Raw genomic sequence first — 18735 nt, 5'->3', positions numbered from 1 at the left:
ATTATTACTGTAAGTGCTATGTGATGTGCTGTGTATTCATTTGTTGTTATGGTTGAAAAGTTTTAAACCGAATAAAGTGTTTTGAAACCCTAAAAATCCCCTTACCTCCCAAACACACATACCCATGCCAAACCCTAAAAATTCCTTTATCATCCAAAAACCTATACCCATCTCAAAACCTAAAAATACCTTTACCACCCAAAAACCTATACCCACCATAAAACCTAAGATTTCCATTGCTACCTAAAAACCTATACCAAACATAAACTCCAAAAATTCCCTTACCATCCAAAAACTTATACCCATCTCAAAACCTAAAAATACCCTTACCACCCAAAAACCTATACCCACCGTAAACCCTAAAAATAATAGAATATTTATTTATGTATATATATTTAAACCAATATATACACACATATAGATATATATATATATATATATATATATATATATATATATATATATATATATATATATATATATATATATATATAATATATGTATACACATAAACATATTTAAAAGCTGTTTACTTACTGCAATATACTTACATTTCTCACTATTTTCGATGTAAAAGGCATCCATTATAAATGCATATTCGCTGTAAAAAACGTTCTTAAAAAAAAAAAGCCTTTCGTTGTGAAGGCATTTTCGTGTATAAAGGCTCCGTGTAAAGGCTTCTCGTTCTTTAGCCTTCGTGATAAAGGCAGTTTCCTGTAATGGGTACACATTTCTCTTATTGGATGCCATTATTGCTCCTCTGTTTGGGTGAAAACATCTGAAGCACTAAAACATCTCTTTCTAGTTCTTTTCATTTCCGAGGCTCCTCCTAAGTTCAAGGCTGTGTTTCTCAAACATACAATTTACTGCAAACTTTTATACCAGATTTCTGTGTGATACTCTGTGGCTCCAGCAGATTTTACTCTGTTTTATACTGCGCAGCCACAATGACCAAAATAGGCAGTAGCCCATTTACATGTGCCTTAAGGACCCATCAGGCCCAAACAGGCTGCTCCAGTGAAGCACATTTATTTGAGACTTCAGTCTTTTGAACTTGCAGCTGTGCCAGGCTGACAAGACAAAATGCAGCAGCCATCTCATGCCACCAGGAGTGATAGAAGGTAAAGTGCAGAAAATGCATTACTATACCTGGGGCAAATAGCCCAGTACTACTTTTAACTGATTCCAGAGGGTAGTAAAGATGTGCTCGAACAAGAATGCTAACCCTATTAGCAATTGCTGGGGCATTTGGAAAAGAAAACACGGTACAATCCAAAAACACAGAATCACAAATTAGCACAAATTAACACAACCATGACTGGCTAGTCATTTACTGATACTAAACAAACACTTTTAAAACAAAAGATAGACACCCAGATGTACTAAGGATTTGCATTGGCGCAAAACTGTACAAAGTGATGCAAAATGACACAAATTACCTCATTTCGACTTTGGTGGTTCCACAACGGGACTGCCAAAGCCGCGAGGAAAATGCCATTGCCATGTTGGTGGTGGCAAACATTGCAATAGAGCATTCCAGCTGGTCAGACCGGCAAGAACACTGCTATGAGATAGCACTCAGCTCCCTTAAAAGAGCGGAATGCCATCTCGTAGCGGGCTGTCCAACCAGCACCCTCGGAATGCGCACTCACTGCCTGCAAAGGAGAGTGGGCATTTTGATGATGCTGGGCATGGAGGCCCCTGCACTGCTCATGCCATGGGCATGGCACAGCAGGTGCCCACCTGTGCCCCCAACACACCCTCACCTCCAGCCTGTTGGTGAAACCTCCATTGAAAGGCTTTCGGTGAGGGGCAATGAAATTATCCAGGTGGCGCTGAGTTCAGCGCCACCCTGGCTGAGTACAACTCTGACCATTGTCATGCCATCAGGAACCATGTTTCTGGCAGGGAAGGTGGTCCCCTGGCAGGTCCACACACCACAGTTGCAATTGGGTGGTCAGACCACCCAGAGGGCAGCGCTCCAACCGTCAACACGAGTGTGGTGGTCCTCGAACCCCCACACTCGTAAAGAGGCCCAAATTCTTACAAACCTATCCATTCAGCAAAATTAGCAGCAAGGGGTATTACTGGGCAATGCCAATACCCATAGGATTTGACACAAAGCCCAATTTAATGAGATAGCCAGGCCGAGATTTGGTAAAAAACTATCTCTTTCTTAAAGCAGGCATTAACGTATGGATTTCGTGCTTTGTTCTCAATGCATGTATTTTGCAGTGCATAGCACACAATCAATATGTGTGATTCTTCTGAGTTTGTCTAATCTAAGAATTTGCACTGGATGGGTAAACTTTAAAGCCTATGCTAAACAGTGCACACTCATTTCTGCACCACAGTGCAACGCTGTACATTTCACATAGAAGGCTTTGTGCTCCAGCGAAAAAATAAGAAACCAGCAGGATGCTAATCGTTGTAGATATAGCTCTGTGCAGTTTTCCCCCTTCTGCAGCACAGCACAGCATGCTTTCCTGAATTGCATGCAAAGTGTGTAATCTTGCACAGAAAGCCAGGCATACATACAGGGCATTATTTAAATCTTTTTAATGGAAAAAACAGGGTCGGCCTCTCCATAATAGCAGAGGAGTGTTGCCCCCCTGCTCAGACTTAGACAGGCAGTGACAAATAAAATGATAATAAAAAATGTTGTTATAATTTTATTTTTTGCTGTCTCTTTGACAGCCGTTGAATAGGTGGGGTGGGTGAAAAGGGAGGAGTGGTAGACAGTGTAAAATGTGCCTGTCAGTTTCGCCGGCCGTCTTAGGCTGGCCAAACCAACATGCAAACTTACATTTCTCCAACCCAACTGTGTTGCACAGCTCCGATGGAGAAATGGCACAGGATCACGGTGCCTGAGCGAGTATCAAACCAGCCCGCTCAGACCAATCTTAGTGCTGCTTTTATGCTTGGTATAGCATGAGTCTGGATTGAGAATCTGTGCTTTTGTGGTGACTGCCAGGAGTAGAAGGAGCAGCGGGATCAGGAGGAGCAGCAGCAGACAAGTTTTTTTTATTTTTATTTTTACACCACCTCGACACCCACCTCCGACACCCCTCCCACCTCACCACTTTTGATTGGCAGTAGTCACCACTGGAAAAAAGTTCCATTCTGTCACCTCTCAATCTCTTCTTTAAGAATTTCCTTATAATAATTTGTTGTGCGTGCTGACTGTGTAACATTTTATTTGCTGTCACCGCATCTATTCTACGCACACATTCTTCTGCTCAACTCATACTGGATACAGAGAAAAAGAAAGTACGCTGAAAGTGCAGACTCTGCACATGATCCTTTTAAGTTGAGGATTCAAGCAGAGGTCCAGCAGCTGACTGTTATTAGTTACTATTAACAGTCAGCTTTTTTTACATGCTCCACAATGCGCTCTTCATTGCGTCTCAGGGAACAACTATACGTCAGCATGCAAGTAGTGCTGTCACTCAGCCAGGAGCCTACTTCCCTACAGGTACAAGGCAACTATTAACTACAGCACACTCTGCTTTACACATGTTTTCACCATTCTACCAGCAGCTATACAGTCCAAGTTCACACATTTGAAGCCTTTGCACAACCAGGAATCAATCCACACTGAACACTGTGATACTGAATTGTACCTCTGAGTAGCTACAAACTATAATACAGAACTTGTTGTGGTGCCAAAAAGTGATACTGTTTGCTGCTACTATATACCTGTATGACAATAAAATACGATTCGACATTTATTGGACTTATTACTATTATTACGATTATTATGATTATTATTATTATCATTATTATTATTTTCCTTCTTTCTTTTTTACTAATGAATACACAAATTGTTCCTCAACTATTTAGTTACTCTTACATTCAAAATGTCAGTTCAACACATCAATTTAAATTCACAAATGGGTGAATATTTTTTATCCGATTTCTCTTCCTACTTACTTTATGCAATCACAGTCTTCACAAAAGCTTTAAAATTTCGAAAGTGCACCCACTTTATTTAGCAAAACAATCAATAACGTAAATCTTTGCATGCTCAAGGAACAATTTATATTTCTAGAGCTACTAATTGAAGTCTGAAATCTTTTGGTAGAGAGATTTGAAGATTAGTTTTGAAATCACTTTTTAATCTTCTTATTTAGTCTTCATCATTGTGTATTGAAAATGTGCAATATAAAACTCAGAAGGATTATATATTTTCTTGTTTTCATAATAAAAAAAACTTGAACAGTTTCCAGTGAATTGTTTCATGCTCAGCAAAAAAAAAGATGTGTTTTTCATTGAAAGGAATGCCATTTTGTGTATTCATATATTCAATAAATATAATCTACATATGCTATGCACAATATAAACTGTATTATAGTTGTTTCTAAGTGATATAAGTGGTGAGCGTTACTGCTATGTACAATAGTTAAGGCAATTTAACACCCTTTGAACATGCTCTAGAAGATGCATTTTAACTGGCCTGTATCAACAAACAATTTGAATGAAGCTAATCAGAGTGTTTTGCTTCTTAGTGAGTTGCGCTACTTTCAATTCTTGTGCACCCACCAGATAATGAATGAACCCATGAATGAAACTCGACCACAAGGAAGTTGTCCAATAATGGTGGGACACGCTTAGATGCACTAAAGCATGGAGCACAGCTGGTAAAGTTATTGCAACAAAAAATCTGTGGAAATCGGGGTGGCAGCTCCTTTGCCCCCAAACTTCCACCCAGTCAATTAGATAAATGAATAAAGTTAAAGATCTCCTGCTATGTAAATAAACATAGCAACTGCTAAGTAAAAAAATGAATGTGCTACTACACCCTGAAGTATCCTTCTATATAAAAATGAAAATGAATACATTAAGAACGTTGTGGTTTTGGAGACCTTTTAAAAATGCAACAAAGCAAATTGACTTTTGTCACCGAAACCAAATCTTAGTATGAAATAAACACGGAACATGTTGTATCTTCAATAATAGTATAAAATGGCTTACAAAATGTCACCTTCACCATCTATACACACTGAATACAAAGGAAGGGGCCTACAACTACTACTGTTAGTGAGATGTATCTAGAACTCTAGCAGGGATTTATTGTTAAGTCAATTTTAGTTTGATATCTGGGTTCTTTTTGTTAATTTCGGGTTAATTAAAGACTCTGATTTTAATTTTAAGTGACTAATCTCATGAGTTTAACTTTTAATGGTTATTCTCATGGTGAGTCAACTCAACATCCTGTTTTACTAGAATTGTTTAAAAAATATAAATTATTTTTTTCAGGAAGTCCAGATGTGGTTCTCTTTTTTATGGAAGGGATAGACTACATTCTCTGTCTTCCCTTAACCTAACTTGTCACCAACTAGATTAGTTCTTGTTATTTGAGCATCTCATGCATGTACAAGAAAAAGATTTCACCAACGGGATTAGCAGCATCATTTTATTTCAGTTGTCTCAGGTCTGTGCAGTGTCTGTTTGCACTGGATTGGAAAAGAAATTGGCATGCATGTATCATTATGGGTGCTTGTGAGAGGCAGGATTCTAAAAGGCACGAGAAGACAGTGCTTGATGGTGGCCAGAGACAGACAGAAGGAGGGGGATAATCTGCATATGGCTGTTCATATACAAGGTAACTGAAGCTTCAATGTTGTGCAGCCATCATTACAGACTTAGCGACGCCTCATCTATTCTACGCACAAATTATTCTGCTCAGCTCATACTGGATACAGAGAAAAAGAAAGTACACTGAAAGCTACAGTGCACTCTCCTTTACACATGTTTACACCATTTTACCAGCAGCTATACAGTGCAAGTTCACACATTTGAAGCCTTTGCACAAAAAGGAATCAACCCACACTGAACACTATGATACAGAATTGTTTCTGAGCAGCTACAAACTATAATACAGAACTTGTTGTGGTGCCAGAAAGTGATACTGTTTGCTGCTATTATATACCTGTATGACAATAAGGTACAATCCCACGCTTATTGGACTTATTATTATTATTATTATTATTATTCCTTCTTAATTTTTACTCATGAATACACAAAATGTTTTTCAACTAGTTCGTGAGTCTAAAATTTTAAAATGTCAATTCAACACATCAATTTAAATCAACCAAGGGAATGCCTTTCGGTACCTTGTCCAATCGCTTTGTAATTGTTTGAGTGGAAATAATATTTCCTAAATTATATAGGTATGATAGAAGATAAATAAACTACTTTGTTTCCTGAGGAGGAGAAAAGATTGCGTCTACACAGAAGGCCTAAAAGTTTATAACTGATTGAAGAAAACAGTGAAATATAATATAGGTGATGATGATGTCTTTTCACAAGCATTAAAGGGTTTGGATCAACATTGTTCACCAACAATATGCATAGCATTAATTAGATTGATTTTATTCAACTGAAACAACTTAAAATGGAAACCATTGAAGAATATGGTCCTTTTTGTGATCATTTGGTCAATGGCATAGAAACTTATGGATCAATGGCAATGCTAATTTAAATAAGAATTATATCTGAGGGTTCAGAAGTCAGAATTAACAGAAATCTGTTCAAAAGCAGACCTCCAAAAATGCATAACTGCTATATTCCACACCCTTATCACTCTCCTGCTGAATGATTGTGGCCCATCTGCTATGTTTATGCTTTGTGTAACACGACTTTTTCACAATCACTATAATTTCAATGATGTAACATAGATGGCAACACCCCCACTCTGAAAATTGCTCCACTACCACTGTGTGAAAGTGAGTAGATGAGCAGAGAAAGACTCAAGAAAACAGAGATGCTACCTTGAGAGGGCACAGAAAGAGACGAAAAGGCAGGGGAAAAGGCTACTTCAGAGAGACAGGTGGTAAGGATACAGGTAAGAAAGAGGCAACATAAAGAGTGAAAAAGGAACACAGGTTACACAGTCCCAGGTGACATGAGATACTGAAAAAAAAGAGGAAGACATCCAGGGGTAGGTGACAGACACACGGAAGAGAGAAAGCATGCAGTATCTACCATTATTGGAGCAGATACAGTTGCAAAGGGGCTTGCACATGGGGGGGACGTGACACTGCAATAATGGCTATATTTTACTGCCGAAAATTATAATGTGTGAGAGGTTTTTCCTTGCATGTGTTGGGGCAATTCTAACCTTGCTATGTGGCTGAGACACAGAGCAGGGGAAACAGGATAAATCAAGTTCTGCGACCTCGATTATGAGTAGACAGTTAGTGTTAGAAATGGGGTCTTTGTTTGGCAGTCAGGTTACCCCCTCTCCAAGCAAGGACCCTCACTCTAGTCAGGGCAAAAGAGAATCACCTTCAGCTAACCCCCACTAACCCCCTTGGTAGCTTGGCATGAGCAGGCAGGCTTAACTTCAGAGTGCTAGTTGTAAAGTATTTGTACCAACACACACAGTAACTTGATGAAAACACTACAAAATGACACAACACAGGTTTAGATACATAGAAAATATGTATCTAAACAAAACAAGATTAAAACGACAAAAGTCCATTATACACAGGTCAAGTTATTAATTAAAATGCCAAAAGAGTCTTCATGTTCTTTTAAACACAACGCTAATGCTGCCAGCTTGAAAATGCACCTGGGTTGAGTCAAAATAACTCGCACGGGCGGGTGTGCGTCGAAAAAGGAAAGCAGTGTGTCGATTTCTCACCACAAGCGAGCCCGTGCATTGTTTCTCCTTCTCCGGTCCGATCGGCGTGCGTCCTTTCTTTCTCCGGAGGAGAGAGATGCATTGATCCGTACAAACCACCTCGACTCCAGGAAGGCTTGCGTTGTTTTTCTGCACCCAGCGATATTGCATTGTTGCAGCCTCCGTCAGTGATGCCGAGCGTTGTTTCTACAGCCGCATGCGTCGGTTTCACAACCACGCTGCAAGCGCTGTATCGATTTCAGAGGCGGAGCAGGTGGTGTGTCGTTTCTTTAGCCGCTCTCGGAGGTTGCATCTGAAATTTCCCCGCACGGCGAGCTGTGTGAGGATTTCCAACCTTGGTCCACCAGCTTCACCTGTCAAGGCCCCAGGAACTGGATAGGGCACCACTTGGCAGGGCAGGAGTCTCAGCAGAGGTTTCAGGTGCTGACAGATAGAAGTCTTTGCTGTCCCTCATACTTCAACAACAGGAGGCAGGCTCAGTTTCAAGCCCTTGGAGAGTTCTTCACAAGCAGGAAGGCACACAAAGTCCAGTCTTTGTCCTCTTGCACAGGCAGAATCAACAACTGAAGGATAGCTCCACAAAGCACAGTGACAGGCAGGGCAGCACTTCTTCCTCAGCTCTTCAACTCCTCTCCAGACAGAGGTTCCTCTTGGTTTCCAGAAGTGATCTAAAATCTGTGGTTTTGGGTGCACTTCTTATACCCATTTTGCCATTTGAACTAGGCTTACTTCAAAGAAAAGTCTCTCTTGTTTGTGAAATCCTGCCTTGGAGACTGCATTGCATGAGGGCAGGCACAGCCCTTTCAGGTGTGAGTGACCACTCCTCCCCTCCTTCCTAGCACAAATGGCCAAATGGCTCATCAGGATATGCAGGCTACAGTCCAGCTCCCTTTTTGCCACTGTCTAGAGAGAGGTGCAACCATCCCAACTGTCAAACTGACCCAGAGAGGGAATCCACAAACGGGCAGAGTCACAGAATGGTTTAAGCAAGGAAATGCTCACTTTCTACAAGTGGCATTTTCAAACATACAATCTTAAAATCAACTTTACTAAAACATGTATTTTTAAATGGTGAGCTCAGAGACCCCAAACTTCACATGTCTATCCGCACCCAAAGGGAATCTACACTTTAATCATATTTAAAGGCAGCCCCCATGTTAACCTATGAGAGGGATAGGCCATTCAACAGTGAAAACCAAATTTGACAGTATTTCAATGTTAGGACATATAAAACACATTAGTATATGTCCTACCTTAAATATACACTGCACCCTGCCCATGGGGCTACATAGGGCCTACATTAGGGGTGTCTTACATGTAAGAAAAGGGAAGATTTAGGCCTGGCAAGTGGGTAAACTTGCCAAGTTGAATTGGCAGTTTAAAACTGCACACACAGTCACTGCAGTGGCAAGTCTGAGCCAAGTTTACAGAGCTACTACTGTGGGTGGCACAACCAGTACTGCAAGCCCACTAGTAGCATTTGATTTACAGGCCCTGGGCATCTCTAGTGCACTGTACTAGGGATTTACCAGTAAATCAAATAGGCCACTCATGGATGAACCAATTACATACACATTTTGTATAGGAGCACTTGCACGTTAGCACTAGATAGCAGTGGTAAAGTGCCCAGAGTAACAAAAACAGCAAAAACAGAGTCCAGCACACATCAACAACCTGGGAAAATGAGGCAAAAAGTTAGGGAAGACTACACCAAAGATGAAAAGTCTAACAGTTATCTAGAGTTATCCAGCCCAGGAAATAAGAAGCCGTGGTATGTCACATGGAGAGTTTTGCTACTAAAAGCCAACAAACAGTGGGGAGACGTGCAGGAATCAGAATAGAAACACTGATTCCTACATGTTATTCTCTATTATCTCATAATCCTGGTTTCTACACCCTGGAAATTACCAGGACCCGCAGTAATGGTAATGGTAGAGCAAGGGTTTAATAATAATTATTCTGTTATTCTGGGAAACTTGTAATTGAAGACAATGGGACAGATTAATCAAGATTGTATGCTGGTTCAAAGTGACACAAACCTGCACAATGTTTTGATAAAGTATTTACTGTCTGACACAAAGGCTCTCATTACAACCCTGGTGGTGAATGCCGCCGACCTCCGTGCTGACAGCTGCCAACATACTGTGACTGCGGCGGTATACCGTTACGGATATTATGACCCACACAGAGAAATCCGCCACTATACAGACACCCACACAAGTCCACCAGCCCAAAAGGTCAATGATAAATTGGCGGTACCAAAATCTACAACGTTACACCAAGAGAAATACGCCCACAGCATCATGACCCATGAACCACCGCGGCGGTCATTAAACCACGGTAAACCATTGGCGGTACACACTGCTGCGCTAAAAATACACACACACTAACAAAACTACACCACATTGGACAATTCAAACTACACATACCTGACACACATACACAAACCGCACCCACACACCCAATCCAATATAAAACACACCCCCACAATACCCACAACCTATTACAACAAAAAAAAATATTGCCAACTGAGAGGGAGAGACAAGCCAGGAGCACCCACTGAATCAGAGACACATAACACCTTCACCCATACACCATCCACTCACCTCACAGCACACACACCAATACATCACCCCACACACCCTCACACATACCACTCACACTACACCCATGGCACCACAAAGACACTCCAGGTTCTCAGAGGAGGAGTGAAGGGTCATGGTGGAGGAAATCATCCAGGTAGAGTCACAGCTATTCGGATCACAGGTGCAGCAGACATCCATTGCTAGGAAGATGGAGCTATGGTGCAGAGTCATGGACAGGGTCAACTCCATGGGATAGCACCCCAGAACAAGGGATGACATCAGGAAGAGGTGGAACGAACTACAGGGGAAGGTGCGTTCCGTGGTAGCAAGACACCAGGTAGCCATACAGAGGACTGGCGGTGGACCCCCATCTCCTCCCCCACAACTGACAACATGGGAGGAGCAAGTCTTGGCGATCATGCATCCTGAGGGCCTCGCAGGAGTAGCAGGAGGACTGGACTCTGGTAAGTCAAATCTTTACTACTAAATCCCCCACCCTACCTGCATGCAATCACAAGCTCCTTACCCTACCCTCACCCCTATCACTCCACCACCTCACATATACCCCACTATCACAACCCACCCATCCCAATACCAAGCCCTGCATGCAACACCAATGCATGGACACCCATCACAGACCTGCATGGACACCCATTACCACAGCATGCAAACTAGTGACAATCACTTAGCCAAACCAATAACATATCACACAATCCAAAGGTGCCTTGCTAATAACCACCATAGAGGGAAACATATCCATGCACAAGATGGCACATGCAGATACAATAACACTGCACAGGATCCCCACTCAACGTCACAGGAGAGGAGGTGCCACCAACATCTAGCCCCCCCCCCCAGAAGATGCCCAGAGTGATGACAGCAGCTCTGCACGCCTGGATCACGATGACCAACCTGGCTCATCAGGGACCCCTGAACAGTCGGTTACCCTGCCACAGTCCCAACCCACCATAGATCCTCCCACCTCAGGAAACACCAGCACAGCACCCACCCAGCGGGCCCATGCCCCTGTCCCCAGGAAATGTTAATCAGCAGTGTGTCCACCACTACAGGGGCCCCAGGCAACTCCACAAACCCAAGACAATCAGAGACATTGGGTCAGTGGCAGTGGACACATGGTTCAGGGGGACAGAGGCACAGGTCAGCAGGGAAGCTGGGCGGACTGCTGTGCGACAGGGGGAGGACAGGCCCAGGGAACCCACTCTCCACAAGGAGAGTGCAGGGATCCTGGGAGCATACCACCATTCCCTGGAGACCATGGGTCATATACTGTACAACTTGCAGGAGACCCAGCGGCTGCAGGAGGAACAGTACCTGGGGATCAGGGAGGACCTGAAAGACATCCACACCACCTTGGTCACCATTGCAGGGGTGCTGGCAGACATGGGCAACATCATGAGGGAGGCAGTGGCACACAAACGGGCCCCTGACACTAGCCACACTGATGAACAGCCCTCCACATCCGCCGGCGCTAATGGACAGGAGGCCCCGCCACAGGACCAGCAGGCCACCAGCACCCACCCCTGCAGAAGGAGACCCACCCGCAAACTGTCCCTGCGATCCAGGCAGAAGCCAGAGAACATAGCCAAGACCCACGCCAGGAAATAAGACTATCCTGATTGTCACCCTTGTGTCCCACTCTGTCACCCTGTCCGTCTTCAACTGACATTGCTCCCTTTCATATGCCCCCTTGGACAATGCACCTGTGATACAAATGGACTGGACTCTACCCTGGACTTTCCTCCATCCGCAACCCAGCCCATTGCAATACCCACTACACATATTAACACATTTATAAACACCATTTAAAAAATACAAGTATGGAGTCTGTCAATTGATTGAAATATGTATTAGTTTAACAAGCTGTAAACATTGAAATTCAAATGTACAGTTATATATACATAGGTATGACCTGTAGTGGTAAACACACCAGGAGCCAGATTGAGGCACAGAGATCTGAAAATGGAGATGCCAAAGGGTACAGTAAGTGGCCAGAGACATAGGAAAATCAGGCTGCCATGCTCAATGTCTAACACAAAACTGCAATGAAAGTGAAGTTACAGTTTCTTACCTGTGTGTCACTGGAAGTACTGTTGAATGAGTGAACTTTTGTTGTCCACATCTTCTTCCTCTGCCTCCTCTTTGTCACTGTGCATAGGCTCCACCGCTGCCACAAGACCATCTCCAGGCTCATCCTCCTGCAGAAAAGGAACTTGTTGTCTCAAGGCCAGGTTATGCAACATGGTCTGGCACACCTTCTTGGGTGAGTAGTACAGGGATCCACCTGTAAGATGGAGGCACCGGAATCTGACCTTCAGGAGGCCAAAGGTTCTCTCAATTATCCTCCTTGTTCGCCCATGTGTCTCAATGTAACGTTCCTCTGTCCTGGCATTCTGCACTGGGGTCAATAGCCATGAGAGGTTGGGGTAACCAGAGTCACCTGCAAATATCGAGGGATACCTGTTAGTCACACACTCACCCTTAGGACCAACCCCACACCCATATACCTACATCAACTGGGTGGGGACCTCTGGAGTTGAGACATCACATATGAATGCTGCTATTCCTCAAGATAAAGGCATCATGCACAGAGCCAAGATACTTGGCATTCACATGGGAGATGTACTGGTCCACCAAACACACCATCTGCACATTCAGAGAGTGAAAGTGTTTTCTAATCTTGAACACTTGTTCATTTCTCTGGGGGGGACAAATGCGATATGTGTACTATCAATGGCACCAATGATGGCAGGGCAGACAACACGCTGGGCTGGTCAGCACGTTGGAGAATATTGGCTGAGACATCTCTGATGCTATGGCCACTGTTGCTTGGTAGGAACCGCTTGCCATGATATGGAGCACTGACAGGACCGGCACTAGAGGGGGGATACCTGTGGACCTGCGGATAGCTGAAATCAGGTCTGGCTCCAATTGGGCACACAGTTCTTGGATTGTGGCCTATGAAGTCTGTAGGTAAGGATAATGTGTCTGTCCTCCATTGTCGCCAGGTCCACCAGGGGTCTGTACACGGGGGATGTCTCCATCTCCTATTCATCCTCAGCGGTTGACCTCTAGGGTGGAAAACGGTGAGTAGAGGGTCATATTCACACATATGTGAAATTAAAAATGCATTTTTTCCTTTACAGAAACAGTATGTGAATTTGAGAGTCAGTTGATGTGCCAATGTCTGCTGTGACGCAGTTAGGTGCCATGGCCTGAGCCACCCTGAAATGGCAGCTGCCTGACCTGTGAGGAGAGACTAGTGGAAATGAGGTAATTCTGCTGGCGTTTTGCGCCGTCTCGGCCGACGATCGATGATCGTTACGCAACTTCGCATTGGTTAACCTTGGGCCCTACGGGTTCCAGGAGCCAATGGCGATGTACGCCGGCGGTGACAGTACCACTGGCGCGGACGTGACCACCATTTTCTATCTGTTCACTCACTTGCTACCTGACCTTCAACAGGAGAGGACCTACATTGCAAGTGCTGCTGTGACCTGTGTCTGGAAGCGACAATGGCTAGAGTGTCGGGGGGAAAGGGCCCCCGCCTTCACTACGGAGGAGTTGGAGAGACTGGTGGATGGGGTCCTACCCCAGTACACTTTACTCTATGGTCCTTCAGACAAGCAGGTGAGTACACTGTGAGCATGATGCATGGGCCATGAATGTATGGATTGCTGTGTGTGTAAGCCTTGTGTTGGGGGGGCTGAGGGGTCCTGGACAGAGTGCTGCATGCCTGGTGGTCAATCTCTGTGTGTAAGGGGAACGGAGGGATATTGTGGGCCATGAGTGTAAAAGTTCGGACGGTATGAGTAATCCCTTTTTATTATGCATATTTTCCTGCAGGTCAGCACCCATCAGAAAAAGGGTATTTGGCGTGCCATTGCCAGGAGGTGCACACACTGGAGTTCTTTGACAGGCTTAGCACCCACTGCCGCAAACGGTGGGTGGACCTGTGCCGCTGGGCAGGGAAGATGGCAGAGGCCCAGCTGGGGCTGGCGTCCCAACGAGGAAGGGGTGCCCGTCATGCCCTGACTCCTCTGATGTTCCACATCCTGGCGGTGGCCTATCTGGAGTGGGATGGGCGCTTGAAGGCATCACAGCAGCCACAAGGGGGTGAGTACAGATTCAGAATCATGACTTTGCGTGCGTTAAGGTTTTACCTGGGTTGGGGATGTGGGCTGTGGGTGCTCGTAGGCCAGGGCGAACTGGCAGGGTAGGTCCCTTGATGGGCAGCCTCTGAAGCACTCCAACCCCAATAGTGTTAGTGGGCATCTACTACTGGGCAGGGTCCTGTTGGTTTCAGGTGTGCAGCTAATGGTGTTGGGCAATGTACCCCATGGGCTGGTGACTAGCTTTGTCACTGGTAGTGCATGGCCTAGTGCATAGGTCTGATCCCTGTGTGTTGTGTACACTAACAGTAGTATTGTTGCTGGCATTGACCAAGTGTATCCTCTGTCTCTCCCCCACTTCTTGTTTTGTCACCCTGTCCTTGTGTGCATTAGCATCATCTGGCGGAGGAGAAGAGGCACCGCTGACAGAGGGAGCTGCATCCCACATGGGCGGAGATGCCGAATCCATCAACAGTGAGGGCAGCAGTGGGACGGAGGGCGAGGGGAGCACCATGACGGAGACAAGAGGGGACACTACCGACAGCGACTCCTCCTCCGATGGAAGATCCGTGGCGGTGGCGGACTCCTCTGTGTCCACCCCAACAACTGGTACAGTCGCCACCCCCTGTACCAGCACCGCCCTCCCAGCAGCCCCTCAGTGTATTTCCTGTGCCTGCTCACTCAGGAGGGTGGGCATCTCCTTCGCCCCAGGCACCTCAGGCCCTGCCCCAGTCAGCCCTGCTGCCCTCAGTGAGGAGGCTATTGATCTCCTGTGATCCCTCACTGTTGGGCAGTCAACCATACTGAATGCCATCCAGGGTGTCAAAAGGCATTTACAACAAACAAATGTACACCTGGAGGGCATTCACTCTGGCGTGGCGGCCCAACAGAGAGCATTTCAGGCTCTGGCCTCCGCACTGATGGCAGCCATTGACCCTGTCTCCAGCCTCCCCCCTCCAACTTCCTCTACCCAGTCCCAATCCCCTCAACCCCAATCTATCCCAAGCATACCTTCAGACCAGCAATCACCTAAAACAGCACATAGAAGTGGCTCAGGCAAGCGTAAGCACCACACTTCATCTCACCTGCACTCACACAAGCACCATCCCCATGCAGACACACCAACATCCTCTGTGTCCCCCTCCTTCTCCTCATCCACCTCCCTCCCAGTAGCGTCTCCACTCACACCTGCATGCACTACATCCTCATCCACTACCTTCATCACCAGCACGCCTATCACTACACGCCCCTCACTTGCAGTCTCCACCCCCACATCCATGCGCACGTCCCCTGTGTCCTCTGACACTGTGTCTGTGACCCCTTCTCCCAAAGTACACAAATGCAAACACACACCCACCCAACAACCATCCACCTCACAACAGCATCCAGCTCATGCACCTGCACGCAAACACAGCAGACTGACACCTCCTACAAGCACTTCCTCTTCCTCCACTCCCAAACCTTCACCCTCTTCCCGCCCCAATGTCCTTAAGAAGCTTTTGCTTGCCACCATTGACCTCTTCCCTACCCCTCACCCCATCCTTCACCTCGGGCCTGGGTGGCCAGAACCCAGCCCAGCACCTCAGCCACCAAGTCCACGTCCTCTGTGGTTTCTGCAGCTATGACAGGCTCCAAGGAGGCACCCGTAAGCCCAGCCAGAGTGCCACCAACACCTGCCAAGGCAAAAAAGGTTCTGCCACCTGGCCAGGGCAAAAAGTGGACAGCATCCAGAAAGGAGAAGGAGGCACAACCAGCCAGCAAGGCCAAGTCAAAGACTCTAGCTGGCAGAAGCAAGGGGGCACCACCATCTGCCAAGAGCAGGAAGGGGCACAGAACACCAGCCAGGGCACTTCAGCCATCCGAGGCTGCAGGTGAAGGCCTGGAGGCTGCCAGCCCGCCACCTGCACCGTGGCTAGCACTGCCACCTTCACCGCCGCAAGCACCGCCACCTGCACTGCCGCAAGCAGCACCACTGCCAGCAGCAGCAGCCCCAGTGGGCAGCCGTCTGAGGCTGCAGGTGAAGGCCTGGAGGCTACCACCATAACCGCCAGCACTGCCATCTGCACCGCAGCCAGCACCGCCACCTCCACCGCCACAAGCACCGCCACCTGCACCGCTGCAAGCAGCACCACTGGCAGCAGTGGGCAGCTGTCCGAGGCTGTAGGTAAAGGCCTGGAGTCTACCACCACAACCGCCAGCACCACCACCGGCACCGCCGCAAGCAGCCCCAGTGGCAGCCGTCCGAGGCTACAGGTGAAGGCCTGGAGGGTACCATCACTGCCAGCACCATCACCTGCAGTGAAACTGCGATTCAATGAGCAGCCGTCACCGCCGGAGAGCAGTGTGTAGTGGTGACTACATGGGCTGCAGTGCGTCCTGGCCCCTGCAAATGTTGTTGTTGTGACACACAAGTGAGAGACTGTGACCGTGCACTCCAAAACATCTGCATCACAGGGCATGTTGCCCCCTCCAGATCCAGTGGAAGAAGGCGTCCACTCAGCCCCTCCTTGCCAGGATGAAGCACACTGAGCACAAAGCCCCCTCCAGAACCAGTGGAAGAAGCCATCCACTCAGCCCCTCCTTGCCAGGATGAAGCACACTGGGCACAATGCCCCCTCTAGTACCAGTGGAAGAAGGCATCCACTCAGCCCCTCCTTGCCAGGATGAAGCACACTGGGCACAAAGCCCCCTCCAGAACCAGTGGAAGAAGCCATCCAAGCAGTGGGCAAACCACGAACTTGAGACTGTGGCCCTGCACTCCCCAGGACCCAGCAGTTGTCACACCACCCACTTGAGAGACTGTGGCCTTGCATTCCCCAGGACCAAGCAGTGGGCAAACCACCCACTAGAGGGACTGTGGCCTTGCACTCCCCAGGACCAAGCAGTGGGCAAACCACCCACTAGAGAGACTGTAGTCGTGCACTCCTCAGGACCAAGCAGTGGGCATGGAGCCCCCTCCAGGAGCAGTAGCGTTGTACCATCATCCGGCTGAGGTGCCCCCCCATTCCCTGTCCCCCTGAGGTGCCTGTGTGTTTTCGACCTGATGCCCCTGCAGTGTTCTCTCTGTATTGAGGCAGGAGTCAATTGTGGGCTTGGCCTATGTGTTTTGGCCCAGTGGGCCACAGACATTTTTGTCCCGCCTTTTGGATATATTGTAAATACTGTTTTTGATTTCTGAACGTATTTCTAAGTATTTCTAACATTACACTCATTTGACTCCATTCCCTTTGTCCTTGCATTATTCCAGAGGGTTACGGGGTGCATATGTAATGTTGTTGCATGTGTTTGTGTGTATGGTGTTAGGGGAGGGGTTGGGGGTGGGGGTATTGCATGTTGTGTGTGAGTGTCACTCTCTTTTTCCTCCCTCCCTTCCTTGTGTGCTAGGTGCAGTACTCACTGTGGTCGTCATCGCTGGCGTTAGTGCTCCTGGTGTATGAGAAGATACACCAGCATCGGGAAAACCTGCAGCTCCGGCTCCATGGCGTCCTGGTTCTTCCTTGAGTGTCGAGAGGTGAGTCGTTTCCCTTCAGAACACTGTTTCCGCTGTGCTTTTGATGGCGTTGGTACTGCCCCGGAAAAGGTGGCGGGTAGGCTTCTTGTAATACAGTGGCCGGAAACTTGTCTTCCGCCTAGCTGTTGGCGGTTACTGCAGAGGTGTTTGTTGCCACCGCCGTGGCGGTCGGAGTGTTAAAGTGGCTGTATGTGTTGGCGGTTTCCGCCGTGGTCATGATTAAATTTTTCTTACCACCGTGCTTGTTAGCGGTGTTACCACCGCTTTAGCACCGGCCGCCAGGGTTGTAGTGAGGGCCAAAGTGTTTTTCAGACATGGAAAGTAGCCCTTGTAGTAATGCACAAGATCTTTTTGGCAAAGAGGCAACTCATGGTTGGTACACATGCATTCCCACTCTACTACCCATGCGTTTTTTTTTTAATGTCAAGCCCTAACTACCAAAACTGTTAGTCAGGGCTTTGCACCAAATAACAATACCTTCTTGACGCAGGCACTAAGGATGCCATTTTTTTTAATTTCTCTTAACCGAGTCCGAATAGCCCGGGGGAGCTCCTAAGCTGTTCTGGTGCGCCTTTAAATCAGTGCTAGGGGGGGATGCCTGACGCGGCCTACCACAAGACAGAAGCCTAAAGAGAGGAGTGGTGGCCCAGAGACAGATTGTTGCTGCAGATCATGGGTGCTGCCGAGATCCACCAACTGCGGGCAGGAGAGAACTGGAAGGTGGGGACTCCTGAGGAGGACATGAGTGGAGGATTGAGCACCCTGCCAGCAAGCACTGGGTCGCATGGAAGGAGATTGGCCTGGGAGGTGGCGATGGGCCCTGGGGTGACAGACTAGGCGATCAGGGACCTCCGGGGTTCC

The sequence above is a fragment of the Pleurodeles waltl genome, chromosome 10 (genome assembly GCF_031143425.1).
Source record: "Pleurodeles waltl isolate 20211129_DDA chromosome 10, aPleWal1.hap1.20221129, whole genome shotgun sequence".
NCBI classification, from domain to species: Eukaryota; Metazoa; Chordata; class Amphibia; order Caudata; family Salamandridae; genus Pleurodeles; species Pleurodeles waltl.
This window is presented reverse-complemented; position numbering follows the sequence as displayed.